This window comes from Oncorhynchus gorbuscha, linkage group LG17, assembly GCF_021184085.1.
Source record: "Oncorhynchus gorbuscha isolate QuinsamMale2020 ecotype Even-year linkage group LG17, OgorEven_v1.0, whole genome shotgun sequence".
NCBI lineage: Eukaryota > Metazoa > Chordata > Actinopteri > Salmoniformes > Salmonidae > Oncorhynchus > Oncorhynchus gorbuscha.
In genome coordinates this window covers 38,647,525-38,655,294 of record NC_060189.1, presented here as the reverse complement: position 1 = coordinate 38,655,294, position 7,770 = coordinate 38,647,525, and the positions used below count along the sequence as shown (strand labels likewise).

The 7,770-nt window shown below is 46.9% G+C and overlaps 1 long non-coding RNA gene across 1 annotated transcript; it reads left to right on the top strand.

The window, feature by feature from the left end:
- The first annotated feature begins 4,761 nt into the window (after positions 1 to 4,761).
- LOC124001842 lies at positions 4,762 to 6,760 on the top strand. The gene is made up of 3 exons (XR_006832864.1): positions 4,762 to 4,867; positions 6,140 to 6,229; positions 6,640 to 6,760. It is a non-coding gene; the product is annotated as an uncharacterized LOC124001842 (long non-coding RNA).
- Positions 6,761 to 7,770: the final 1,010 nt, after the last annotated feature.

The window sequence follows — 7,770 nt, the reverse complement described above, 5'->3', positions numbered from 1 at the left end:
TGGCCTTTCTTCAGTCTTCAAATATGAAAAGTCTCTTTGGCAAATGACAGGAGTGCCAAGGAGTGGAATGTTAGCTAAAAAGACTGGTACCCAGGCTACCCAGCTTTTACTTGAAGACCAAGGCTACTTGAAATATTGACGTACTACTACAATATCTACTTGCAGCAGCCCTTCACAGGCTTGATTGGCCTATTTAAACCTGTCTTCTCCCTCTCTGCACCTCTTTCTCTGTCTCTCCTCTCCCACCCCCATTCCCCTAGTGGCAGCACCTGTGGATGAGTGGTATGTGGAATTCAGTATGTTCCATGGCTTCTCTATGTTCAGCAGCAAGGGATCCATCCTGGACACACTGAAGGGAACACTACTGGACGTGGCCAGAGGTTGGACTAAGGGACGGAAGGGCCTATTGTGATTCTGTGACAAAGCACTGGGTGTTTTGAATTGGGATATTTTTGCCAATGACTAAAGAAAATAGTGTACTCTGATTAATTGCGGTGCCGGTTTAATCTTTTCTTTATGATCATAACGCCCGATAGCTGAGAAGAGATGGGGTTTTCCACAATGATAATATGGTCAAAGGCATTGATAGTATTTCCTATATTATCTATCTATGCCCTATTAACATTTTACATTGTTATATTAAATTCAGCAGATGCTTTTATTACATTTACATTTAAGTCATTTAGCAGACGCTCTTATCCAGAGCGACTTACAAATTGGTGCATTCACCTTGTGACATCCAGTGGAACAGTCACTTTACAATAGTGCATCTAAATCTTAAAGGGGGGGGGTGAGAAGGATTACTTATCCTATCCTAGGTATTCCTTAAAGAGGCGGGGTTTCAGGTGTCTCCGGAAGGTGGTGATTGACTCCGCTGTCCTGGCGTCGTGAGGGAGTTTGTTCCACCATTGGGGGGCCAGAGCAGCGAACAGTTTAGACTGGGCTGAGCGGGAACTGTACTTCCTCAGTGGTAGGGAGGCGAGCAGGCCAGAGGTGGATGAACGCAGTGCCCTTGTTTGGGTGTAGGGCCTGATCAGAGCCTGGAGGTACTGAGGTGCCGTTCCCCTCACAGCTCCGTAGGCAAGCACCATGGTCTTGTAGCGGATGCGAGCTTCAACTGGAAGCCAGTGGAGAGAGCGGAGGAGCGGGGTGACGTGAGAGAACTTGGGAAGGTTGAACACCAGACGGGCTGCGGCGTTCTGGATGAGTTGTAGGGGTTTAATGGCTCAGGCAGGGAGCCCAGCCAACAGCGAGTTGCAGTAATCCAGACGGGAGATGACAAGTGCCTGGATTAGGACCTGCGCCGCTTCCTGTGTGAGGCAGGGTCGTACTCTGCGGATGTTGTAGAGCATGAACCTACAGGAACGGACCACCGCCTTGATGTTAGTTGAGAACGACAGGGTGTTGTCCAGGATCACGCCAAGGTACTTAGCGCTCTGGGAGGAGGACACAATGGAGTTGTCAACCGTGATGGCGAGATCATGGAACGGGCAGTCCTTCCCCGGGAGGAAGAGCAGCTCCGTCTTGCCGAGGTTCAGCTTGAGGTGGTGATCCGTCATCCACACTGATATGTCTGCCAGACATGCAGAGATGCGATTCGCCACCTGGTCATCAGAAGGGGGAAAGGAGAAGATTCATTGTGTGTCGTCTGCATAGCAATGATAGGAGAGACCATGTGAGGTTATGACAGAGCCAAGTGACTTGGTGTATAGCGAGAATAAGAGAGGGCCTAGAACAGAGCCCTGGGGGACACCAGTGGTGAGAGCGCGTGGTGAGGAGACAGATTCTCGCCACGCCACCTGGTAGGAGCGACCTGTCAGGTAGGACGCAATCCAAGCGTGGGCCGCGCCGGAGATGCCCAACTCGGAGAGGGTGGAGAGGAGGATCTGATGGTTCACAGTATCGAAGGCAGCCGATAGGTCTAGAAGGATGAGAGCAGAGGAGAGAGAGTTAGCTTTAGCGGTGCGGAGCGGAGCGCCTCCGTGATACAGAGAAGAGCAGTCTCAGTTGAATGACTAGTCTTGAAACCTGACTGATTTGGATCAAGAAGGTCATTCTGAGAGAGATAGCGGGAGAGCTGGCCAAGGACGGCACGTTCAAGAGTTTTGGAGAGAAAAGAAAGAAGAGATACTGGTCTGTAGTTGTTGACATCGGAGGGATCGAGTGTAGGTTTTTTCAGAAGGGGTGCAACTCTTTATCCAGAGCGACTTACAGTTAGTAAGTCAGTTAGACTTACATTAAAGGGGCATTCTGGGGCCTCCCGAGTGGCGCAGCAATCTAAGGCACTGCATGGCAGTGCATGAGGCATCACTACAGACCCAGATTTGATCCCAGGTTGTGTCACAGCTGGCCGTGACCTGGAGACGCATGAGGTGGCACACAATTGGTCCAGCGTTGTGCGGTTTAGGGGAGAGTTTGGCCGGCTGAGATTTCCTTGTCCTATCGCGCTATAGCGACTCCTTGTGGCGAGCCCGGTGCCTGCAAGCTGACTACGGTCGCCACCTTGACGGTGTTTCTTCCAACACATTGGTGTGGCTAGCTTCCGGGTAAAGCGAGCAGTTTCTCAAGAAGCAGTGGGGCTTGGCAGGGTCGTGTTTCGGAGGACACATGGCTCTTGACCATAGCTTCTCCCGAGTTCATAGGGGAGTTGCAGCGATGGGACAAGACTGTACCAATTGGGGGGTAAATGTAAAAAAATGAAAAGGGACAATTTGCAGTTGATACATCCATTTTTAGACTTACAAATTAATGATATACAGTGGGGCAAAAAATGATTTAGTCAGCCAAAAGATGAGGGGCCTGTAATTTTCATCATAGGTACACTTCAACTATGACAGAAAAAATGAGAAACAAAATCCAGAAAATCACATTGTAGGATTTTTTATGAATTTATTTGCAAATGACGGTGGAAAATAAGTATTTGGTCAATAACAAAAGTTTATCTCAATACTTTGTTATATACCCTTTGTTGGCAATGACAGAGGTCAAACGTTTTATGTAAGTCTTCACAAGGTTTTCACACACTGTTGCTGGTATTTTGGCCCATTCCTCCATGCAGATCTCCTCTAGAGCAGTCATGTTTTGGGGCTGTTGCTGGGCAACACAGACTTTCAACTCCCTCCAAAGATTTTCCATGGGGTTGACATCTGGAGACTGGCTAGACGGCTCAAGGACCTTGAAATGCTTCTTACGAAGCCACTCCTTCGTTGCCCGGGAGGTGTGTTTGGGATCATTGTCATGCTGAAAGACCCAGCCACGTTTCATCTTCAATGCCCTTGCTGATGGAAGGAGATTTTCACTCAAAATCTCACGATACATGGCCCCATTCATTTTTTCCTTTACACGGATCACACGTCCAGGTCCCTTTGCAGAAAAACAGCCCCAAAGCATGATGTTTCCACCCCCATGCTTCACAGTTGGTATGGTGTTCTTTGGATGCAACTCAGCATTCTTTGTCCTCCAAACACGACGAGTTGAGTTTTTACCAAAAGGTTATATTTTGGTTTCATCTGACCATATGACATTCTCCCAATCTTCTTCTGGATCATCCAAATGCTCTCTAGCAAACTTCAGACGGGCCTGGACATGTACTGGCTTAAGCAGGGGGACACGTCTGGCACTGCAGGATTTGCGTCAGTGTGTTACTGATGGTAGGCTTTGTTACATTGGTCCCAGCACTCTGCAGGTCATTCACTAGGTCCCCCCGTGTGGTTCTGGGATTTTTGCTCACCGTTCTTGTGATCATTTTGACCCCACGGGGTGAGATCTTGCGTGGAGCCCCAGATCGAGGGAGATTATCAGTGGTCTTGTATGTCTTCCATTTCCTAATAATTCCTCCCACAGTTGATTTCTTCAATACAAGCTGCTTACCTATTGCAGATTCAGTTTTCCCTTCAATACAAGGTGCAGGTCTACAATTTTGTTTCTGGTGTCCTTTGGCAGCTCTTTGGTCTTGGCCATAGTGGAGTTTGGAGTGTGACTGTTTGAGGTTGTGGACAGGTGTCTTTTATTCTGATAACAAGTTCAAACAGGTGCCATTAATACAGGTAACGAGTGGAGGACAAGAGGAGCCTCTTAAAGAAGAAGTTACAGGTCTGTGAGAGCCAAAAATCTTGCTTGTTTGTAGGTGACCAAATACTTATTTTCCACCATAATTTGCAAATAAATTCATGAAAAATCCTACAATGTGATTTTCTGGATTTTTCTTTTTAATTTTGTCTGTCATAGTTGAAGTGTACCTAAGACAAAACTTACAAGCCTCTCATCTTTTTAAGTGGGAGAACTTGCACAATTGGTGGCTGACTAAATACTTTTGCCCCACTGTATACCCATTGATGAAGAATATAACTTATACATGCCCCGTGCTTAGTTCAACTGTCAAAGCCCATCAGAACCCAAATTATAAGCTTGTTTTACTCAAATGTGTAAACATTGTAAAAAAAAATAAAACACTGTATAGCCTTAAAACATGCTTAAAACAACAATGTTGATATCTTCGATGGGCAGTCCTTGTATACATAGCTCTCTGTGAATTTGAGAGTGGTGACATTTCTCCAGGCCCATCCCTCAGCTTTTTAACAAAACAGATGGGGGGGTGTTCACATTGTTATTGTTTCAACTATTGATTGCCCTTTTAAGGTTGTATCTTAGCAGTATGAGTGTGAATTTCAATAAGTTTGTCAGAATTGCATTGGCCATGGCATCTCTCCCTTAGAGCCCATCCTGCAGTGGACGATAGGGGAGGAGTTGTCGTCTCGTATCATTGAACCACATCTCCACCGGGTCCTGCAACTACAGGTCAGCCAGAGTCCCTGTGCCGGTGATGTGGCCGTGTTGGCACCTGTCTTCGCTCCAGGAGGACACACAGGTGAGGAAGACATACCACACACACACACACACACACACACACACACACACACACACACACACACACACACACACACACACACACACACACACACACACACACACACACACACACACACACACACACACACACACACACACACACACACACACACACACACACACACACGGCCTAGGAACAGTGGGTTATCTGCCTGTTCAGGGGCAGAACGACAGATACAAATCCTTGTCAGCTCTGGGATTCGAACTTGCAACCTTTCGGTTACTAGTCCAACACTCTAACCACTAGGCTACCCTGCCGCCCCAGGGTCTGCAGTTAGTTCTCCATAGAGAACTAACTGCAGACAAACAGGACATTGATGCCCTGTGTATACACTCACCAGCCAGTTTATTAGGTACACCCTAGTACCGGTTCGGATCCACCTTTGCCTTCAGAACAGCCTGAATTCTTCAGGCATTCTACAAGGCGTCAGAAACGTTTTATGGCGATGTTGGTCCAGGCTGACGCGATGGCATCACAGAGTTGCTGCAGATTGGACAGCGGTACATTCATGCTGCTAACAGCCCGTTCCATCTCAACCCAAAGATGCTCTGTTCAGTTGAGGTCTGGGGACTGCGAAGGCCACTCAAGTAAACTGAAGTCGCTGTCAATGTTCCAGCCAATGTTTTTCCATCCATGACAAGGATTGACGGGTTGTGTGTTCCGAGATGCCGTTCTACACACCACATCTGTACTGAGCCGTTATTTGTCTGTTTGTGGCCCGCCTGTTAGCTTGCACGATTCTTGCCATTCTCGTTCGACCTCTCTCATCAACAAGCTGTTTTCGCCCACAGTACTGCCGCTGACTTGATGTTTACCAATTCTTGGTAAAGCCTAGACACTGTCGTGCGTGAAAAGCCCAGGAGGGTGGCCGTTTCTGAGATACCGGCTCACCTGGCACCGACGATCATACCACTCTCAAAGTCACTTAAGTCACTCGTTTTGCCCATTGTAACGGTCAATCGAACATTAACTGAATGCCTCGATGTCTGTCTGCCTAGCCACTGATCCAAAAATGGATGCTTTTGCGCAGGGGTAGAATTAGAAGAAAAGTCACTGTAACATCACTGGTAATTTAGCTTGAAAGCAACTTGCACTTGTTAAAATTAGTTTCACATGGGGATCTCAGTTCTCAAACATTCCAATTCAATTCTACCCCTGCTTGTACTCATTCATAGGACTTTGTCAGTGATCATTACTGAGGTCTTCTGTACTCTCCCATTGTAACTGTAGGGGTGATTCTCAGTGTCACCAGATCTGCCTTCACCGCTCAGGGACGATGGTTCAACGCCACAAGATCACTATGTAGCTTGATCAATGAAGGTAGAGCATCTTATCTATCACGTTTCAGCTTTGATATATACTGTATTACTTAGAATTGTATTTCAACATCCCTTATTCTGCTGTTTGATACACAACGATACAGTGAGTGAGTGTGTTGTACAGTAGTTTTCAGTGCATTGTCTTTCGCCGGTCCTGTATTATTTGGTTATTAATGACTCTAAAACCATTTTCACACACCCAAGGTGAGCCGAGCTGAGAGATCGCTTGAAAAGGGCCTTAATGGCTGTTCTCATTGTCCTCTACAGTGTGTGTGTCTGGCTGCTGACCAGTCTCTTGATGTTCCACAGTGTGTGTGTCTGGCTGTGCAGGGAACTAACTTTTTCTGACTTACTGATCCCCCACTGTCTGTGTGTGTGTGCGTGTGTGTAACTGACCTGCTATCTCCACAGTGTGTGTGTCTGGCTGTGCGGGGATCTCCATCGTGGACCTGAAGCTGACCAACTGTCACCTGTTCCTGCTGACCAACCGGGGGCTCTTCATCAGCCAGGATCTCCTTTCCCCTGTCACAGGCACTCTCAATGTACTAGACACACACACACACACACACACACACACACACACACACACACACACACACACACACACACACACACACACACACACACACACACACACACACACACACACACACACACACACACACACACACACACACACACACACATTTACACCACTAAAGATGACACTGGGGGGTGGCTGCTGTTTAATGAGCTCTTAATTAACCTACCGTGCTATTTTGTTCGCTTTTTTGCATTTTGTGGAACATATTTTGTACATATTGTTGCTGCTACTGTCTCTTATGACCCGAAAAGAGCTTCAGGAAATTAGAACAGCGATTACTCACCTTGAACTGGACGAAGAATTTCTCTTTAATGAGTCGGACAAGAGGGATTTACTCCAGATACCCGAACAGAAACCTCATCCCCGTCATTTGCAGGAGAAAAAGACGGAAGAGGTTTCCCGGAAAGAGATCGGGTGCCTTGTGAGGATCCGCCGAAGAGTGGCTAATCTGCCTTTGCTATACAATCGCTGGATAATAAATTGGACGAACTATATCCTACCAACGGGACATTAAAAACTGTAATATCTTATGTTTCACTGAGTCGTGGCAGAACAATGACATGAGTAACATACAGCTGGTGGGCTATACACTGTACCGGCAGGATAGCCGTCTCTCGTAAGACAAGGGGTGGCGGTCAATGTATATTTGTAAACAACAGCTGGTGCTCGATATCTAAGGAAGTCTCGAGGTTTTGCTGGCCTGAGGTAGAGTACCTGTTGATAAGCTGTACTATCTACTTAGAGAGTTTTCATCTGTATTTTTCGTAGCTGTCTACATACCACTACAAATCGATGCTGCCAAAAAGGCCGCACTCAATGAGCTGTATACAGCTATAAGCAAACAGGAAAACGCTCATCCACAGGCGGAGATCTTAGTGGCCGGGGACTTTAATGCAGGGAAACTTAAACCAGTTTTACCTAATTTCTACCAGCATGTTTAATGTGCAACCATAGGGGGA